This window comes from Coturnix japonica, chromosome 1, assembly GCF_001577835.2.
Source record: "Coturnix japonica isolate 7356 chromosome 1, Coturnix japonica 2.1, whole genome shotgun sequence".
Lineage (NCBI taxonomy): Eukaryota > Metazoa > Chordata > Aves > Galliformes > Phasianidae > Coturnix > Coturnix japonica.
In genome coordinates this window covers 96,419,913-96,432,286 of record NC_029516.1, presented here as the reverse complement: position 1 = coordinate 96,432,286, position 12,374 = coordinate 96,419,913, and the positions used below count along the sequence as shown (strand labels likewise).

Here is a 12,374-nt window from a genome sequence, read left to right as displayed (position 1 = left end):
TCACAGTGCAATACTCTAGGAATTGACCTACAATCTAGAAAGTAATTTTAAAACATTAGCCAAAACAAACAAACAAACAAAAATAGAATGTGTGATATCAATATCACAGACACACCATCAGAGGGTAACATTTTATACTATTTTATGCTTTATAAAAAAGATACAACGCAATAGCACACGATCACCACACATTTAAATTCAAATATTGAGCATCTTCTATTGTGTCTCTGCATTGATGAGTTCTTAAAGCCAAAAGGCCTCTTACACAGCCCGTACAAGTTTCAGGTAATCATAAATCAATGATAAGAGTAAGCAAGAACAAATCCCACTCATCAAACAACCTGCAAAACCATTACTAGATTACTAAATGAAAATAATAACACATTTATTGGGCTTCAAGAATCCAGCTTGGCCTCCTTACTGGTACAAAAAAGATGTAAATTGGAATTAAAGAATGGAGAAAGGAAGAGACGATGAGAAAGGTGTAAAAAAGCAAATTATTTAAAGTGATATAGCAAAAGAAAAGTGAAGTATTTCACTTACAGAGAGCAGTTCTTAGAAATCAATTGTGTATGAAACTACCATGCTAAAATTGTACTCCAAGCTTTTATTTCCTGTTTTACTTGCTGCTGCTTTCTAGTCTTCATCTGTCCTTACCAAAACAATGCTCTTCCTTTTTATCTCTTCAAAATACAGATGATGGGATTACTAGCACTTCCACATTCATCAATAATCTTAAGTGTGGAGTTCAGTTTTACTACAACATGTTTAGTTAAATTAGTCAAAGATGCTGAGTATGTCTTATACCAGATTACACTCTACCATTGTAAAGATGGCAACTATGAAAAAATATAAAGCTTGCATCTTTGACTTTTCTTAATTCCATAAGCTGAAGTTGTCTATTAGCATTTTTAAGGTCATTGTGAGTTATTCCACCATATTCCTTACCAGCATTTCCTCCTTCTTTCAAGACACTCAAAAGTCAACTTACTTGCCAGTAGGCTCACTGTAAACCAAAGTTGGTTTCAGAACCGTCTTACATACAAAAACCTAATGAAGTGCAAAAAACATCAGTAACATCTCTCAAGAGGTTTCATCATCCTTCCTCACTTTTTTTTTTGTGTGTTTGCCTGGATATCAAACTAGATCATGAGTTTCTGCAAATGGGGACAATTTTATAACATAAGAACACAAGAGGAATCCAGTTCAGCTGGATCTATAGGTAGCAGAGCTGTAAGAGTCTTTCATACATTTATTATTTGATAAACCTAAAACAGTCCTAATATCATAGTATCATAGTCTCGTGCGGGTTGGAAGGGACCTTAGAGATCATCGAGTCCAACCCCCGGGATTCGAGCCTCTGTGTAGCAGAGCGGCACTTCTACCACTTGCGCCACAGGGGGATTCGAACCCAGGGCCTCCGGTGTTGCAAGGCGGCATTGCTACCACTGCGCCACCAGGGCAATATTGAATATTTAGTTTATAAAACTTATATTAAAGCATCTACAGTTAAAAGATTGTTTCAGGCAGTACAAATATGTAAAGTGTTAAAGGCAACAAACACAAATACCTTTAAAATAAAGGCCACACTAAATCCAAGTTGTGGTGACAATTTTAAGCACCTGTGTAGCATTCCTTCACAATAAATTTAAATCAGAGTTTTCAGAATATCAACAACAGAACGCACAAGAGTGTGAATCAAAAGGAAAGTCAGCTGGGTAGGATTCTACTCCTTACATGTTACTAATTAAAACTTTGTACACGGATTTATTATCCTTATTTGGTTATCACTGTGCTGTTATAAGTTTCTGTATGGCACTTTTAGTAAAGAACTGGAAGACTGTGCTAACTAAACACAACTACATTCTGACATCTCATTTTTCCTCTCTGAAGAGGTCATTAAGTATTATTTTAGAAGTTACAAGAAGTAGCAGAGAAATCTCTGACATTCACTGCTGTAAGAGGTGAACAGAATTCAGGTCGCTGGCCTGCAGTAAATGCAAGAATGTTGCTAGAAACATAAAATCCAAATACTTTCTTTAAAAGCAAAGAAGTATTTATTTATGGGTAAAATTATCCTGAACTACATAGTCACTGAAATGATTGAGATGGTTAACATATTGGGATATAATGGAGAAAGACTCACATACAGCTGTATAATAACAATTAATTAAGCTTTTGTTAACCTGCATCTCAGTAGCCTACTCTTTAAAGTACACGTGGGCAATAAGTGATGCTGCTCAATAAGACATCAAGAAAATCATTCAACAACATGAAATCAACATTCAACAAAATGAACAGAATTGGCAAATTATTTAAAATAGTTCACATTTTGTTACGCAATAAAATCAACACTATTTTTTAATAAAAAATAAATTCCATAGAGTGTTAATAATTATCAGCTTCTAGGACTGGCTCCAGAGAGACACACAATTGAGAAACTTCCAAACCACTGTTCTGACAGCACCTAGCACATACATTGCATTTTGTTACTAAGTAAAAAATCCCACCAGTTAGACAAACCAATAAGCATTTGGTCAAACACATATGATGATGTGTAGCACAAACTGGAACATAGGAGGCTCTGTCTGAGCACCAGGCAGCACTTCTATGCTGTACAGGTGACAGAGCACTGGCACAGGCTGCCCAGAAGCTGTGGAGTCTCCTCCTTTGGGATCCTTCCAAACCCAACTGAATGTGGTCCTGGGCACCTTGCTCTGGGTGTCTCTGCTGGAGCTGGAGCTGGGCTAGATGGATGGATTTGCCCAGGGAGGTTGTGGATGCCCCGTCCTTGGAGGTGTTCAAGGCCAGGTTGGACGGGGCCCTGGGCAACCTGATCTAGTAAAGGTGTATGTTTGGTGGCCCTGCCAGGCAGGGGGGTTGGAACTACATGATCCTTGAGGTCCCTCCCTTCCAACCCGGGTCATTCTGTGATTCTGTGACCTAGGAGCCCCTTCCCAATTTAGTCGTTATGGGTGTTCTGTTTAATCTTGTGAAATTATAGTGACTACAGGAAAGGTATGGCAATGCAATTTAAATTGTTGTGCATTGCTGAAGTATAAATAGTAGAGTCTGGATGGTATCTCCAGTCCTCCAGACATCAACACAGATCCTCAGTTAAGTAGTTATCTTCTGATATCTTTAACATGTTAATTAGAAAAAAAAATTCAACAGCTGCAGTGTTATGGGAAGAGATCTTTATGGTACATGGCTGGCTTTCAAGCCAGTACGAGAAGGTCAAAACAATGCAAGCCTTGTTTATACTAAACTTCATTAACATAGCATTTGTGCCAAGAGCTTGTGTTATCCTTTTTACTACCAAAGAGTTTCCAATGCATACTGCTGAACTAGATTACTTTCTAGATAAACATTTTTTATTAGACACTTGTGAAGTAATTACATCCAAACCAAAACATACGTACCATCCTTATGCTAGTATACTGAACAGCTATGATTGTCGGTGCTCTAAAAAGAACTAGTTCCTCTAAAGAGAAAATGATGTGAATGACTAGTTCCACTCATGCTAAATTTACATTGCGTGATGCAAGAACCCATCCTTTAAGTGTGAAAGCATGTGCAAACAGCTTTACTGAAATCACAAAGTTTCTCACCCAAATTCAAATCTGGCAAAGGCAGAACTACAATTGCAGCTCAGCAAGAATTTCTTTTTCCTAGCAGTACTGCTTAAGCTGTCTGCATCCTTCCCTCTGCTACCTGCTTGGAGGAGTGAGTGCTACTATTACAAAATCAACTCAGTAAGCAGCAATGATGCAGGTGGAAAGCAAGGTGAAGCAGGAGGAAAAAAAGATAATCTTTAACCCAATTCTCTAACCAGCTTTCTAACCCAATTCACTAGAGACACACAGCATAATAAATTAAATTTATTTAGATAATTTGTATATGCTTATTTCCTTACTCCTTTTCTAGAATCACTATAATACTTACCACTTTACTGACCATATAAGGAACCACAGAGTGGGAAGTTACTTTTTCTATCTATTTAATATGGTCAAGCAAAACAGATATTGTTAAATTTAACTGTTTTAGAACAGCTAAGTCATGCCACTATTTACATTCCCCTCCCTCATCTGAAAGCACAGAGATGCTACAGTAGGAGCTGCCAATCCCCAGCAGCGTCACTGAAACATTCACAGTAGTTTAATGTCACTGAATTCCTATAAGCACATACTTTCTTCCTCATGTTAACACGTACGTCCCACCTATAACTCCCTTAACAGGTGACATCTTATATGCAGATGAATATATATGAATTTCTCTTAGAAATAGAGTCATTTTAGTTAACAAGTTACTCATAAAATAAACAGTAGCGTGTGACTGAAGCTGTAACTCAAGGCAGAGTATCTATGAGGACTATAAACCAGTTTAGCCCATTTAATTTGCTCCCAGAGTTGTGAAATGCTTCTCAGAGCAGAGATTTTTCCACAGATGTCCTCAAAAACATCGATCATTTCATTTACAAAAACTGTTCCCGCTCCTTGTAGTTGAGAAAATAGCTTCAAAACTGAAAAGTAAAACACATGCCACCACAGATTTTCATTCACCAGTTTACAACTTCAGGTCTAAAGTGTCTCCAGACAGTGTACTATTCTTCTTGTCTACTTACCATTAACTTCCATTTTCTCTCATCCTTCTATTTACAAAACAAACTACCTACTGCTTAGAGACTTGGCCAGAGAGGAGTGCTCAGATGCATCAACTTCAACTTAACCTATCCTAGAGCTGGGACAAGAAGTAACACGTACTGAAATGCTTTTACCTCTCAAAATCCACATGAACTCAGACCCGCAATATACAAACAAAAATACTACGATACATTCAGCATAGTCCAGCTTTCAAAGTGAGCCATTCTTACCAGAACTCATATATTACTTGGTTTTCACATAATTCATCCCTTGTTTTAATTTTGTTTTACTTTTTCTAATTCTGCCCTAAAGATGAAAAACTCCCTGTCATGCCACAGTGTACATGTAATAGAATATGGAAATTCATACGTTATAATCACGTTTTAATAAACATTCCTGTAATAGAATTGGTTAAAAAGAGACAAAGTAGAACAACTACTGTAAAATCTGACTCAGACCACAGCAAGCTCTGTTAGAAATACTTTATATACTTAAGAAATTATCTGCACAGCACATCTAAATGAAATAAGATTATTTCTCCCCTTCAACTGTAGCAGCAGAAAGTTTTTTGCCTTAATTTCAAAGGCAATATAAAGTTATGCACTTCAAGTATGTTTATAACAGCCTACGTGTTGGTTGCCCTGATCTGATACCGTAAGACCCACTGTGTTGAAGGCTTCCAAAATATTTTACTACATGGAGACAGGCCCCACCAATAGCGTTTGAAATGAAAGCAGACAAACAAACCAACTGCAGTCCTGTAAATAGATAGCACTTTTATAAGACTTTGGTTAAGTGGTTTGTTCAAGCAATATACAGGCTCATGTGCTTTTTAAATACTCTTTAAACTTCACAAATGCATCGTGGTATAACTGCTGGTCAACTGATCCTCATATGGGGGCTCCCATTGACAGCTGCAATGCCACAATCTAATTTTACCTTTCATTATCTGGGAGATTCAGACTGTCCATGTATATATAAACGCACAGCTAGGTGCCTTTTCTTCAAATGTTAACCACATGCCTGGATCTTAAAACAGACCTTATCTCCAGAGTCCCTGCATCTTCATATCACGTTTCTGATAGAAAAGTGATTGAATTAGCACTGATATACTTTCCACTTTAATACAATATTTACCTTGTCAAGTTCCAGTTTAGGTTGGAGAAGCCTGTATATTTTTGCCTTGTATAACAAGAAACTAAATGAAAATATTTAGGGCGATGATTTTTCTGCAGGACAAGTTCTGAAGCTTCACATTCATATTAAGAGCGTCAAACCAAGTACTTCATGGACAAGGTAGACACTGCCTCTCCACAAGGAGGATGGGGGCCAATTAACAGGTTTACAACAGAAACCAAACCAGTTTTGGTCAAACACAAGAGTAACTTTAAACACGTTCTTCAAAAGAGAAGGATATCTTATTTCTTTTTGCACAACTCAGTCTCAGCAACTTACTGTTCTTTCTAGAAATCCCAAGAATAGTACTGAAACAGAAATGAAATAGTCATTTTGCTTTTCCCCTCCATTCACCCAAGTCAAAGAAACTGAAGTTATATTAAGTTTGTGGACAACACAGCACTGGAAGGAACTGCTGATGCCCTCAAGGGTAGAGAGGCCTTGCAGAGAGATCTCAACAGGCCAGAGGGATGGGCAGTTACCAACAGAAGGAAGTTTAACAAGCACCAGTGACAGGAAAACCCTGGATCTACATACAGACTTGGGGAGGGGCCGCTGGGGGTCAGGGAAAGGGTCTGCACCAGAGGGCGGTGGGCATGGAACAGGCTGCACAGGGCTGTGGGCATGGCACCCAGTGCTGGAGTTCAAGGAGAGTTTGAGCCCTGCTCATAGATACAAGGTGTGAATTTCAGGTGGTCCTGTGTGGAGGGCAGAGCTAGACCTGATCTTTCTGGATTCCTTCCAAATTGGAATATTCCATGACTCCAAAAAGAGGGGGAATCCCTTATTTCTGAAACTACACGTACCATGACTGCTCCTTCAGCTCTAGCTTGGAAATCGAAAAACAAGCTCCATCACCTGCCAGTCACATCAGTACAGACAGACCATATTTTAAAATCTTTTTCAATATGCTTTCAAATAGCAGTTCAAATCAAGTTCAGCATCTTTGAAAATAAACTAACAGTGCCCAAGGTCAGGCTCCACGACAACCAGATGCATTTTAAAATTATAATGAATAAACTGAGTTATTTCATTAAAATAAGAATTCTTAAGCGGCAGTTCCACAAAAGCCAAAGCTTTTGATTTAGATTCGGTGGCTACGTTTACATCCCCACCCTCCTTGTCCTCAGCCATTCAGTGCAGACCCATCTCTTGCACCACTTCTGGCACCTGCCCCAGTCTTGCTGAGTCATTTCCGCAATTGAGCATGATGTAAAATAATCACCTTTTCTGATAAGTTTCCGGCTGACTTTACACACCAGAGCCCAAGCTTTCAGCTTGAAAATCTACACAGCAAACAAAACCTAACAGACCTCTTCAGTAATGTGAATATCTAATACATTTATACTCTGCATACTAATACTTGATCAGAGAAAACTTTTTGCATCAAGTCTCTAATGATCAGAACCTTCAAAACTGAACAGCTCATATGTCAGGACCACAAGTCCAGGTACTTGGTAGAGGATGCAAGCAGCCAAGCTGTAGAACAGGGCTGGGATAAGAAATGGGTTTTTCTACTCACAGAGAAGGCACATCATCGTCATAGGTGCTCATGTGACACAAAACAGAACTGTGATCCCTGCCTAAAAAGCCCATCACCTAAACAAATCAAGTTTATGCATAGAAAAGCAAAAATGGAGAGCTCACAAACTTCATCTGTCCACAATGACATTCACTGAATACATGATGAATACAGTACATGAGAAGTAAAGAACAGGCTAGATAAAGCATTTTAGGTAGAACTTGCCAAATTGCTACAAAGCAGCTTGAAAACCATAGTTAGCACCCGGTTTGATATCAACAGTTAGAGACCCTACCTCTACTTCAAGAACACAAGTGAAATGTTTACTGTCTTTTCTATATATAGCTTGTGTCTGTCATAATAGTCTACATAAATAAACTTGAAGAAATAAATTTAATCAGGCATGCCAACCACAAACTTCTCTGATAGCAAAATGAGAAGAAAAGAAGACTTCATCACAGCATCCATACTACTCAGCTTTTGGTGTTCCAGCCACAATACCTACAGGGACATCCACAATATGCCTTAAGTTCCAACTCAGGCTCCATTTAACCAATGCCACAGCAAAGAAGATATTTGAACTCCAAAGCAAAATTGCTTCTATTTCGGATTACTGCAACATTAGGGAATGTTCCATTAATAGGGAACATTATTCCCGCCAAACTAGAGATACCAAGTTAGAGGAGCTAAATAGAAACTCTGTTTCCAGAACTGAAGATACCTTAAGCTTGAGCACCACAGCATCTGTTTCTTACAAACTGTACCTCATACAGACACTCAAATACATTTCAAAAAATACCAGAGTACTTTTACTTGTAATTTTGCCATATAAATTAACAAACACCAAAACATAGAATTTATTAAAGACCTTCAGAAAATTCATTTTGCTATAAAAATTACTTAGTATAAAAGCTCCTAGCAAATAATAAACAGGTGAGTTGCAAACACTCTCACAAGCTACCCACACTCCCTACATTTTATTCGCATGTCATACAGCGCTCCTAACTTGGCGGCTGTATCTTTGCACAACAGAACATTATCCAGGAGCCATTTCCCATAAAAGGCACAAGCGCTGCTTGAATCCCAGAATTTTTCTTTTTTGCTCTTCCTTTAAGGTATATGAGCACACTAGACACTGGATTGGTTAGTCGGATAGTCATGTTTCCTTTTCTTGCCCTGTCCAGTGATTCTTTGATTTTTTCTTGTACAACAGCACTGATTAAATGGGTCTCATGGACAGTCACCAAGAACATGTGAAATGTCAGGTACCTGGAAAATGCAGCACTGGGTGCTTAGAGCACAATTTCAGACCCACAGGTGAAATTATGCCTTTCAGCTGAGATGATCCAACAGGCTGCCAGCAGCAGGGAGGGCAGCTCCACTCCCTGTTTCTCAGGTGCACAGTTGTATGCCCCGTTCTTTGTGAAAGCTTCGCTGTTTATTCACACTATAGTAAAACAAGATAACACAACAATCCAACCAAAAACCCTTCACATCTTTGTCAGGTTCATTTCCCATTTCAGTTCAGCAAAAGGCAAGAAAAACTTAAAGCTACAGCAAAAGATGGAATAGGCCTACCTGCTGCAAAAACACGTTAGTTCAGTTTATACCCCGTTACCTAACTTCACACAAGTGCGTGGCTTCAGAAGCTGATGAAACTCAAAAGAAAGGCCCACGTCACAGGTAAGACTCATCATCCTGGCGCTCTTCCACTTCATGACGAAACAGTTCAGGTAGCTAAACCAGTAGTAAAGTTCTTACCTTTGTATAAATATCATTAGGCTTTTGCTCTTAGCTTCTTAAACTAGCCTGGCATGAAAAAGTAAAGCAAAGGTGCCAATAAAGAGCAATTGCAAGTAACGTAAGAAAAGGAGAAAAAGCAGACACAGTTCCTTTCAATCTAATTTAGGCTGCTGTCAAATCAGCTCCATCACATAACCCATTCTAACTTCTGATTGCTGGTTCCCCTTAACACCCAGGCACTTTGTTGCCACAAAGACAGCCCCAGGTCCATCAGAGGATGTAGATGAATTTTTCCCCCCCTCTCTTAAGTCAGGTTTGAAAGTAGGAAGTTACCTCATGAGCATAATACGTGAATTACAGTAATCTACCACGCCTAAAACATCACCAGGTGCTCCAAAACTATGGTAAAACGAAGGCTAAGTAAGTCAACAAAACAATGCACAAATGGGTTTTCCCTTCTTTGTTCCTTCAGTGTAATGAATAAATAAAGATGAATAAATAAATGATTCCAAATTTACCTCACATCATTCACTCCACAACTGCAGCCCCATTTATTAGAATACAGACCACTGCCAGCTCCAAAATATAAGAAGCTACTAATCATACTAACAATTATTTCCAACTTAACAGAACTCAGTATGGTTAAATTCCATCTGCAGTTCTTTTACCATGGCCTTATTCCCCAGTTAAGGAATCACTGACCTAGAAAACTCTCATTGAGGAAGGAGATGAATTAACAAACTTCAGTAAATTGTCACGTAATCTACTGGTGAGGTCAAAATACTTATTTTTCAGAATTAAAACTCCGAGGTCTCATTTTATTATTTTGTTGCAGCCTCCATCCCTTCCATTAAACATAGTTTAGATGTATCCGAAGGATACAATCTACTACATAGGTTACAAGCAGCAAATGCTCTGAGTTTTAACTGATATGATAAGCCATTAAGAAGAATTTGAATACCCCATTCAAGTAGTATATGCGTATGTATGTGAATGCATGCCCATGTGGAAAGAAAAGCCAGCGTAGAGAACAGGTACACACCAGCTAACAACTTTACTGGGCTACATTTATTACACATATTTCATCTAGTACTCATGGTAAGTCTTCGCCCCTATAAAATATGACTGCAGGTAGCTCATTGGAAACTCCAGAATGCTTGGTGGGCCAGATAAAAATCATTTCTGCTATTAAATAAATAAAATCAACCACCATTAAGCTCAGAACATTTAATCATCATCTAATTAAACTTCTCCGAATTTCAGTCAGTAACTCCTCACCAAGCCCTCACCTTTCAGTCAAGCTACGGAATGCCCCACAAATAGACCTCACCATTTAGAAGTTTTCAAAGATCAAGAAACTGTGATACCCTTTCATCAAACTTAAAGAACTGCCAACTAGCATTAGAACAGTATCATTTCCTGCCTACTGATAACAAAAACAAGGACGTTCTAGTGTGGAGAATGTTTTATGAATCTAGCAAAAGCTGCAGTGACCTCACCATAAGACAGCAACTTCTCTCTCTTCCTCTCTTCCCTCCTCCCATTCTCTCACTCACTCTTCCTCGTCCCCTCACACAACTCACAACAAATGTGAAAGCAAAACAAGGCTAAGGCAAGGAAGAAGAAGCATATGGAAGGGCCATGGGGGAGATTCTGCCCACATTTCTCTCTTTCCCAATCTAACACCAATTGATCCAGAAGAAAACTAACTTCAATCAGGCCTTCTAACCTGGTTTCACGAACAGGTACACACGTTATTTGAATAAATACGAAAAAATTTAGTATAATAAAGGTTTAAAGGATTCAGAAACCTGTAATTTTTAATGTTTTTTGATAGCAGCCATATGAAAAAAAGTCAAAAAAAAAATAAATCTCTCATTAATATAAAAGCCCAGAAAACCTCCCGTAGAAGCCCTCCAGATGAAATTTATTGAATTATGCTTTGCTGAAGTCTAAATGTCAAATGGAAGTTGTTGAAACTTTGGGATTATCTATGGTGATATCTGGGAACTCCACCAGTTCGAGCATCCAAATACAAAGCAGAAATTGATAACGCTAATGCTCTCCACGGCACTAACATTGATAAAATGATCCATTTACGTAACTCCAAAAGAAATACTAAGATTTTACCTCTTTCTGATCATTTAATAGTATCTCCACAAATGTCAAAGTTACAAACATTTCGTCCAGACGAGTCTGGTTTGCTGAAGCACAAAGATGGACAAAGCGGGAAGCTCTGAAATGCACAATAATAAACCCAAAGGAATTCCAGGAAAATGAGAAACAAGGTTTTATGAAAAGTGCAATGGATTGTTGAAGAAGGAAGGGGGATGTCAGTCACTCAGCACTAAGGTATCTAAATCATTATTTGACAGAGGAACCTCAACTAATCCTAGGAACTGAGCAACGCTTATAAACTGAGCAATGTTTACCTTATGCAAGAAGTCTCGTGCCATGAAAAAAAACACGCATAAAACAAGCACAGGGAACTCAGTTTACTTAAAAGTAGACTGGGACAAAACCAAGAACAGAACAGAAAATGGATGAGGTCAAAAAGAGACAAATGACTGAAGAGGCATAACAGTTATGAGTAATACTTTCATTTATGAACCAAGTAGGAACCAAACTAAGTTTCCAAAGGCAACTACTGTAATCCAAAGAAGTGTTTGCTTATTAGCATGTACATCCTGATAGTAGGCTGCTTTCTACCCTGACTTAGAGCAGTTGCCCTAACAAAGCAAACACCTGCAAGCTCAGGGAGTTTTAATGCTTCCTCGTGTAAGAATGCAAAAGTTAAGTTGTTGTACACCAGAGTTAGTGGGCAGAAAGCAAGCACTGCATACAGCAGACTTCAGGTCCAGTCCACCAAAGAAAAGCATAGGAGATAGGAAGAAAATGTTTTTCCCACGTTACAAAGAACCGCATTATCTGATCTTCCACATTTCTACCTGAATTAACTTTGGATTATTAAGATGCAGATGAAATCACAGCTCATATATTAAGGAATCGATACTCTTACCTATTTTCTCAACTAACAGGTGAACGGTTAGCAACAAAATTTCAACAACTCGAACAAGAATATTAAAAAACTGAATACAGAGAGTGAAACAATAGCATAATCCCAGCAGCTCGGGTCATGTATTTAAGAGGACAAGTAAGCATGGATCTTCCAAAGCAACTGTATGTTTGATACATAGTCAGAACCTTTTATAACATCAGGAGAAGCATTTTTTCATGTCTCCAATGTATAGTGGAACCAAAAAACCTAAGCTTCTGTATCCCCTGATTTC

General features: G+C 38.4%; 1 protein-coding gene across 1 annotated transcript in view; it reads right to left on the bottom strand.

Moving 5' to 3' along the window:
• Window positions 1-12,374, bottom strand: part of DYRK1A (dual specificity tyrosine phosphorylation regulated kinase 1A) — an 81,582-nt gene that overhangs the window by 58,277 nt on the left and 10,931 nt on the right. The gene's annotated exons all lie outside the window — the stretch shown is intronic.